The sequence below is a fragment of the Amblyomma maculatum genome, chromosome 1, assembly GCF_055883805.1.
Source record: "Amblyomma maculatum isolate TAMU_Amacu chromosome 1, ASM5588380v1, whole genome shotgun sequence".
Classification (NCBI taxonomy): domain Eukaryota; kingdom Metazoa; phylum Arthropoda; class Arachnida; order Ixodida; family Ixodidae; genus Amblyomma; species Amblyomma maculatum.
Window position 1 is genome coordinate 454,059,069 of NC_139344.1, and position 8,358 is coordinate 454,067,426.

Consider the following 8,358-nt stretch of genomic DNA (forward strand, 5'->3'; position numbering starts at 1 on the left):
CTGGGTAGCCGCCTAGAACCGTATTGGTATATCATCAGCATATAAAACATGTTGTATGCCGTTGATTTTATCTAGATCCCTCGGGAGTTTCATCATAGCGATATTAAATAAGAGGGGCGATATAACAGAGCCTTGCGGGGTGCCTTTGTCCGCTACTAGGAATTTGTGCGTGTTGAGGTTCCTCCAGGCCTATGGTGGCCGTACGATTCGTCAAGAATGTATGAACATAGTTATATGCTCGCTCTCCGCAACTAATGTCCTCTAGGTTGAGAAGTATTGCGGCGTGTAAAACGTTGTCAAATGCTCCCTTTATATCCATTCCAAGAATGATGCTCTTACTGTATTTGTCAAGATGGTCCATAATACCCTCTTTGAGTTGGAGTAGGATATCTTGTGCGGATAGGTGTTGTCTAAATCCATAGAGCGTATTGGGGATGTGCCCATGATCTTCCAAATGGTTTGCGCGGTAGCTCAGGACCATGTGCTCGGAGAGCTTCCCTGCGTATGAAGTGGGGGATATAGGTCGCAAGTTCCCAAGTCCTGGTGGTTTGTTGGGCTTGGGAATCATTATCACCTCTGCGTGTTTCCACGCTGCTGGTATGCCCCCCGTCTCGCAGTTGTTGTTTATTTGCTCAAGGAGGTACTTCGTTGCTTCCTGGTTAAGGTTTCGTAAGATATTGTCAGTTACTCGGTCCTTGCCAGGGGTGGTATTCCGGGTGAACTTCGCCAGGGACGCCAGTAGTTCTGTCAGAAAAGGCCGATCTAGGTCCTCATTCCGGCTTCCTTGGCACGTCGAGTGTATGTTGTGGTGTGGACGTAACAAACTTCCGTTGTTTAATTGCTTCTTAATCTCCTTCAGGATTTTTTGCTCCGTTCCATCATAAGAATGTACTATTTTATTTTAGCCAAGTTTTTTCGAGATGTAGATTTAGACACTGCGGTTCCGATGAGAGATTTCAGAGTGTTCCAAGTATTATGTGTACTCAGAATTCCTTGTAGTCGATCGCAAAACTGGTTCCAGTTTTGTCTTTCGAGGTCTTTGACATACTCTTCGGCCTGTTTGGTGATTTTGGCAATCCGCTTTTGTAGGGTTCTGAATTTTTCTGCTTCCTCCATCTTCTGAGGAGTCCTCGCCGGGCTTCCCAAAAATGTAGTAGATGAGAATCCACAGCCGGTGTTTGTGTAATGAGTTGGATATGTTTCGCGTGACGTTCGACCCTGTCTACTAAGGAGCTGGTCCAGGCTTCGTGGTCGACCGTGGATGGGGGTACGGTGTCTTTCCTAAAAGCATCCCAGTTCGTGAGGCGAGCTTTGCCGAGGCGAAGCGGTATCTTCTTATAGGTAATTTTAATTTGTAGACGACGCGTCTATTCATGCTCTTACCGACTATTTTCAAGAATGTTGGGCCAGCGCTATCATTCCTCAGGAGTGGAAATGCGCCAATATAGCCCTCATCCCCAAGCCGGGCAAAGCGCCAACGTTGGCCAACCTCCGTCCCATCTCTATCACGTCCTGCGATGGGAAGCTGATAAAACACGTTATCCAGACCAGACTCTCACGATACCTTGAAGACAACGATCTTCTACCAGACACAATTTTCGGCTACCGCCCTCATTTAGCAGACCCGGGCAATCTGTTTCTTCTCCATCATCAGGTAGTCATGAGAAGTACACTAGACACGAAAGACACCATCGCTCTCGATGTTGTCAAGGCATTCGACAACGTCCTCCATGAAGCAATTTTTCAACAACTTCAGGCTCTAGGTGTTGGACATCGCACGTATGCGTACATCCGAAACTTCCTCACCGACCGAACAGTGCTACTTAAAGCCGGCACGGGAGACCCTGCCATCATCTCTCTGGGAAACCGTGGCACGCCGCAAGGCACCGTTCTTTCGCCGATTCTTTTTAACGTCTCACTGAGAGGCCTGCCGAAGCTACTGGCCGACATTCCCCACCTGCATCAAAGCATTTATGCTGACGACCTCACACTTTAGATCACCCGCGGCAGTGACGGCCAGATTGACGAGACTTTACAGACCGCCATCGAACGGATCGGAGATTATCTAAGTACAGTTCGCCCAATCTGCTCCACGCCCTCCGAAGATACTTCCTGACATCAACCTCCAGGTGCAAGAGAACCCGATTCTTCGAACAGATAACATCAGGATCTTCAGTTTGCACCTACAGGCTAACCGCAGCAACAACGTCACGCTCCAACGCATCGACCAGTCGGTGGTACAGATCGAATGCCTCCTTAAGCGAATCTCCAACAAGCATCATGGCATGCGTGAGTCTAACCTCCTGCGCCTCGTTCAGGCTTTAATCTGCTCCCGCATCACCTACTCTGGACCTTACTTACGTCTCACTCGTGCCGAAAGCGAACGGCTAGAGGCGTAACTTCGAAAAGCATACAAGACGGCCCTAGGTCTTCTCATGTCCACAGCTACCCATAAGCTGATGGCTCTCCCAATCTCCAATACCGTGAGCGAACTTATCGAGCAACCCTCACCGCCCGGTATGAGCGGCTCTCACTCACACACGCTGGCCTAGCGGTACTGCAGCAAGTTGGGATCTCCCCGCCGAGATCGGCCCCAAGTTACACTGAGCTTACACCGGAATATCGCCTAAATCTCCGCATTCCTCCCATTCCCAAACGGATGCACCCGGAACACCACGCCAAGAGACGGGCCGACCGAGCTCGTCAGTTCGAGAAACGCTTCAGCGGACGTCCGGACGCCACGTATACGGACGCCTCTTACCATTCATCGAGGCCAGCGATCGTGGCGGGAGCTCTCGCCCGTCACCGCAGCTGGTACAAAGCCTGCAGCATTCGCAATGCAGAAACAATCACCGCAGCTGAGGAGGTTGCCTTTGCGCTAGCGCTAGCCGACCCTAATACCAAAGTCGTCATCAGTGATCCTCAACAGGCTATTCGCAACTACGATGCTGGTTGTATATCTTGCCAGGCGTTGCACATTCTACATTATAGAGCACCCTCTTTCACATGTCGTTCACTTCTTTGGGCTCCAACCCCCGAGTCGCTCAGAGGAAACGTCCAGGCGCACACTCTCGCTCGAGATCTCAGCTGCCGAGCCGAGAATATGATCAGCCACCCTGCTTCCCCTGAAACTGAGTGAAGTCCTCGCATGGAGGACCTCGCGTGGAGCCGCATGGGGCCTCGCTACTCCCTTCCGCCAATCTACCAGCGACCCCGTAAAAGTCAAGTATGGCGGCCTCGGGACCCTCTGCCCTTTTGCTATCATTGCGGTGAAGCCAGTCAGCTTTACCGGGCGTACCTGTACCGCCGCGTAAACATGCGGGGTTTTGCCTCCGAGGACCCCTACCCTCTGAATGGTGGACGGCCTACAGAGATCTCAAGCGACCTTGCAGCGCGACAGTATCCCGTCACGTCCGGTTACCAAGAGCGGCGGTCTACGTCACCGACGAGCTACCCTTCCACAAGTCCCAACTATTCCCGACGCCGCTCTCCCAGCCCTCGCCATGAAAACTAATACCAGCGACCTTCGGAGGCTGGGTCGCTGAGGTAGGGAAATGTGAAGATCCTCCGTCATCGTTAGGCCGACCCGACGAGATTTCGCTTGTGTCAGGTAGCGACAGCATCCGCATACTACCTCCGATTTGTGCGTAACGATTGACGGAGTGGATGTCACCGCGTTTCTCGGCACTGGTGCCGATTATTCAGTAATGAGCCATGGTCTCGCCCGAGAATTGAAGAAGGTTTTTGCACATTGGTCCTGCGCGAAATTTCAAAACCTGCATGCAAGTGTAATGCGCGGGTCGGCATCCTTGGTTTTGTGTATGTCGGAGAATTCATCGTGCTTCCTGAGTGTGCGTAAAAATTGACCCTTGGTATAGACTTCCTGCAGACGAACGGCGCTGTCATTGACCTGAAAGAAGCGCGTGTTTCCTTTTCTACGAACCGAGCAATGGCGCGCATTGAAAACGAGGTTCCGGGTATGAACGTTTTGCGTATAGTCGACAATGACGTGAGGGTACCGCACGGTCTCATGTGCTGGTTCTTGTAAAGCATGAATTGCTCCACGATTACGAGGGCATCGCGGACGGGCACCTTCCGCTACTACTCGAGAAGGAGAAGACGAAGGAACTTATACAACTCCATAACAGTTGTGCTACTGTCCTCCTGACAAATTTCGATATGGAGATGCGGCATCTTGCCGAGGACACGGCTGTTGCAGGCCTTCACGATGTTACTGCCTTGTCTCATTTATGCACCACCGGGGCGACACTAAAGAAGAGGCCGCACCTTGTCATGCTCTGCAAACCGTTAAAATTAGCCCCGACTTGAGGCCCGATCAGAAGAATCTTCTCTCGGCTCTTCTGAGCGATTTCGCAGACTGCTTCGCCGCAGACTCTGAGGTCGGTCGTACTCCTGTCGCCAAGCACCGCATCATTACCGAGGAGACCGCATTACCGGTATGCCAGCGCCCGTACCGAGTTTCTCCTAAAGAACGTGTCGCCAATGAAACGCAAGCGGATGAAATGCTTGCGGACGACGTGATCCAGCCATCGACGAGCCAATGGGCGTCGCCAGTAGTCCTTGTCAAAAAGCAGGATGGCACCTTGAGATTCTGTGTCAATTACCGAAAGCTAAATCACTTGAACAAAAAGGACGTCTGCCCGCAGCCCAGGATTGATGATGCCCACGACCGACTACGCGACGCCAGGTACTTCTCCTCATTAGATCTGAAAAGCGGATATTGGCAAATCGAGGTGGATCAGAGAGACCGAGAGAAGACTTGCTTTGTGACGCCCGACGGCCTAAACGAGTTTAAGGTGCTTCCGTTTGGTCTTTGCTCTGCACCGGCGACGTTCCAACGTATAATGGACACGGTTTTATCAAGTCTGAAGTGGCAGTCGGGCTTGATGTACTGAGATTATGTTATCTTCTCGCCTACTTTCGAGTAACACTTGAACCGGTTGCGCATCGTGCTTCAAGCACTCAAAGCGCGCAACTAACGATCAAGCCTCAGAAATTCCACTTCGCTTTCAAGGAACTATGCTTTCTTGGCCATGTTGTCAGTGCACAGGGCGTTCTCCCTGATCCCGAGATGACTACCGCAGTTTCAAATTTTCCACGCCTCCCCCCCCCCCCCCCCCGACAAAAAGGCACTTCGGCGATTTCTAGGTCTTTGTTCTTACTACCGACGCTTCGTCCAAGATTCTTCCAAGATAGCTGAACCGCTGGCAGCATCAACCAGAGAAGACATACCCTTCCTGTGGGGAGACGATAAAGAACAAGCCTTCCAGGAGCTTAGAAGCCGCCTACACTCCTGTGGGGAGACGATAAAGAACAAGCCTTCCAGGAGCTTAGAAGCCGCCTACACAGACCCCCAGTTCTCGCCCATTTCAATGAAGACGGCGCAACCGACGTACCGTCTTTGCCAAACGTAACAAGGCTGCATGTTTTGCTTATCGCTTGTATTGCAACGCCAACATGGATTCCAAGGGTATTACAATTCTTGAGGAGTGAGGACAGGAACTCGCCTCTACTTTAGGCAGATTTACAGCGTCAGAAGTGGCACGAATGTTCTGCTACCCGACCGAGAAGCGGAACACGCAACCCGGTTATTTTTGGCAAAGATGGTACACACTGATGCCAGGAACGTTGGCCTCGGGACGGTGCTCATCCAGTGGCAAGACGGAGTACAACGGGTTATCGCCTACGCGAGCTGAACACTCTCACGATCGGAGGCGAACTATTCGACAACGGAGGAGTGCCTTGCGGTAATCTGGGCCATCAGCAAGCTTCAACCATATTTGTATGGACGACCCTTTCGCATTGTCAGCGACCATCATTCCTTGTGCTGGCTGGCAAGCCTTAAAGACCCATCTGGACGCTTGGCTAATGGTAAACCAACTAGCCCCCATTGCTACTTTGCTTGTGCTTAGCTCGTTGGAGCCTCCGTCTTCAAGAGTAGGACGTTACTGTGGTTTATAAGTAGGGACATAAACACCAAGATGCGGATTGCTTGTCACGCGTGCCATTGGACTCCACTGCAGTGGAAAACGCCGACGATTGCCCTTTATTGGGATAATTACCCAATTCAATATGACTGGCATTCAGCGCAAGGACCCGGAGCTGGCGCCGCTCATCGATTATCTGGAAGGACGCGGTGGTAGAGTACCGCTTGTTTTTCTTCGTGGCTTGCAGTCATACGCTTTACGAAGGGGAGATCTCTACAAGCGCAATTTTGAAAGATCAAAATCGACATTTCTACTCGTAGTACCTACGCACCTACGGCTTGACATCTTGAGCGCTTGTCACGACGAACGGTCCGCCGGCCACTTGGGAGTTAGTCGTACGCTTGCAAGAATACGAGAAAAATACTATTGGCCGAAATTATTCCATTAAGCACGATCTTACGTTAAAACCTTCCGTGACTGTCAACGCCAAAAGACTCCACCCGTGAAACCAGCTGGAATTCTTCAGCCGATCGCTGCTCCGAAAACTCCTTTCCAACAAGTGGGGATGGATCTTCTTAGTTATTTCCCGACATCAACTAATGGAAAGCTTTGAATTGTGTACGCGACAGACTACTTGACGCGATATGCTGAAACCGCGTCGCTCACAAATGGAACTGCCACCGAAGTAGCAGAGTTTTTTTTCCACGACATCGTATTGCGCCATGGCGCTCCAGCTGCTGTCATTACCGACCTCGGGGCAGCTTTTCTGACCGCCTGACTAAGGCTGTGTGGAACCCTACACACACTAGCTATAGACGGGCCACGGCATACCACCCACAAACTAATGGCTTGGTGGAACGCTTAACAGAACTCTGGCCGACATGCTGTCTATGTACGTGGATATAGAGCATAAGACCTAAGCATTCTCCCGTATGCACGGTTCGCATATAATACGGCACTTCAGGAGACGACGTGCTCACTCCCTTCGAGCTTGTCTTCACCTGTCGAGTGACAACTCCCTTGGATACAATGTGCCCGTATACACCAACGGCGAGCATGAGCTTGACCTAGACGTCGCTAATTTTACTCAGCGTGCGGAATAAGCGCAGTAGCTGGCCAGGCAGCGCATATACCTACAACAGCAACTAGACGCTGACCGTTACAAGGAACGGTGATTCGCTGCCTACGAGCCTTGAGACTATGTCTGGATATGGAAGCCCGTTCGTCATCGTGGGCTCTCTGAAAAATTGCTGCGCCGGTATTTCGGTATATCGTGTTCTCCGCCGCCTCAGCGACGTTACGTACGAAGTTGAATCTGCGACCCAAGATCCCTCAAGCCGCAGACGACGCAAGTTCACTGATGTTGTACACGTCGTCCGGATGAAACCCTACCACGATCGCCCCGCTGACTATTCTTGAGACTGATGGTGCCCCGTTTTGTGTTGTGGTATCCCACACCAACCTAGCATACCATCTGTCAGCTCATCGTATCGAGCAGCATTTGCAGCATCTAGGCGATGCTGTCAAGGGGGGCAAAGACACATGTCATTCATAGACGACGACGAAGATTTGAACGGGTGATTGGAAGAAAACGACGAAGCGAAAGTGCTCCGCTTTCGTGCCGACCTGACTGGTTGTTGGTGTTCTTCGGTGCCAGAGTGCCAGAGTGCCTTCTGTGTAACTTTACGTTACAATATCTCACGCGCTTCTCTACTCACCACACACACGGACATACTCCAGCACTACCGACTCCCGATGCACATATTCTCTAGCACACCGCGATGTAACAAGACTCGAGGCCGTCCGATGGCGCAAACTACAAAATGGCAGCTTCCCACATCCCATCTTGTACAGCAAGATCTTACCGGAATAGATAGCCCCTATGTGTAAACACTGCTCAACTGCGGCCACTCTTATACACATAGCGTTGACTTGTACACACTACAACACAGACAACTCAAACATCCCAGAGACGTGGGAGTCTCTCCTGCGTACTCCCGAGCCAGCGGACCAACGCTGGCTTATCCAGCGCGCAGTGGAGGCCGCGGCATCCCAAGGGATCCGCACCGACCTCCTCTAAGCCAGCGCATCCGGATCTTTGACTGGTCCCCTTTTTTTGGGCGCCATAAAGGAGTTCACCACCACCTGTGTGAATATATCGAAAAGGCGGGCTTGATATCCCGCCTATCTAACCTCGCCGGATAGTGCGCGCTGTTACCGAACGCTCCGCGTATGCTATTCTGGACGATAACGGTTGATCGTTCCACTTCGGCTGTCATTTCTTTCTAAAGTGTGCTCCTCCTGGCGTCGTAAACATTTACATGGACGCAGAGCTAGTGCGGAGGCCCGCCCGATGTGCCGAGTGCTCAGTGACCTAACATATATGTGGGCGGGCCTCAAGCAAAGTACT

General features: G+C 51.6%; 1 pseudogene; it reads left to right on the plus strand.

Moving 5' to 3' along the window:
- Window positions 1–479: 479 nt before the first annotated feature.
- Window positions 480–8,028, plus strand: LOC146209687 (uncharacterized; annotated as a pseudogene).
- Window positions 8,029–8,358: the final 330 nt, after the last annotated feature.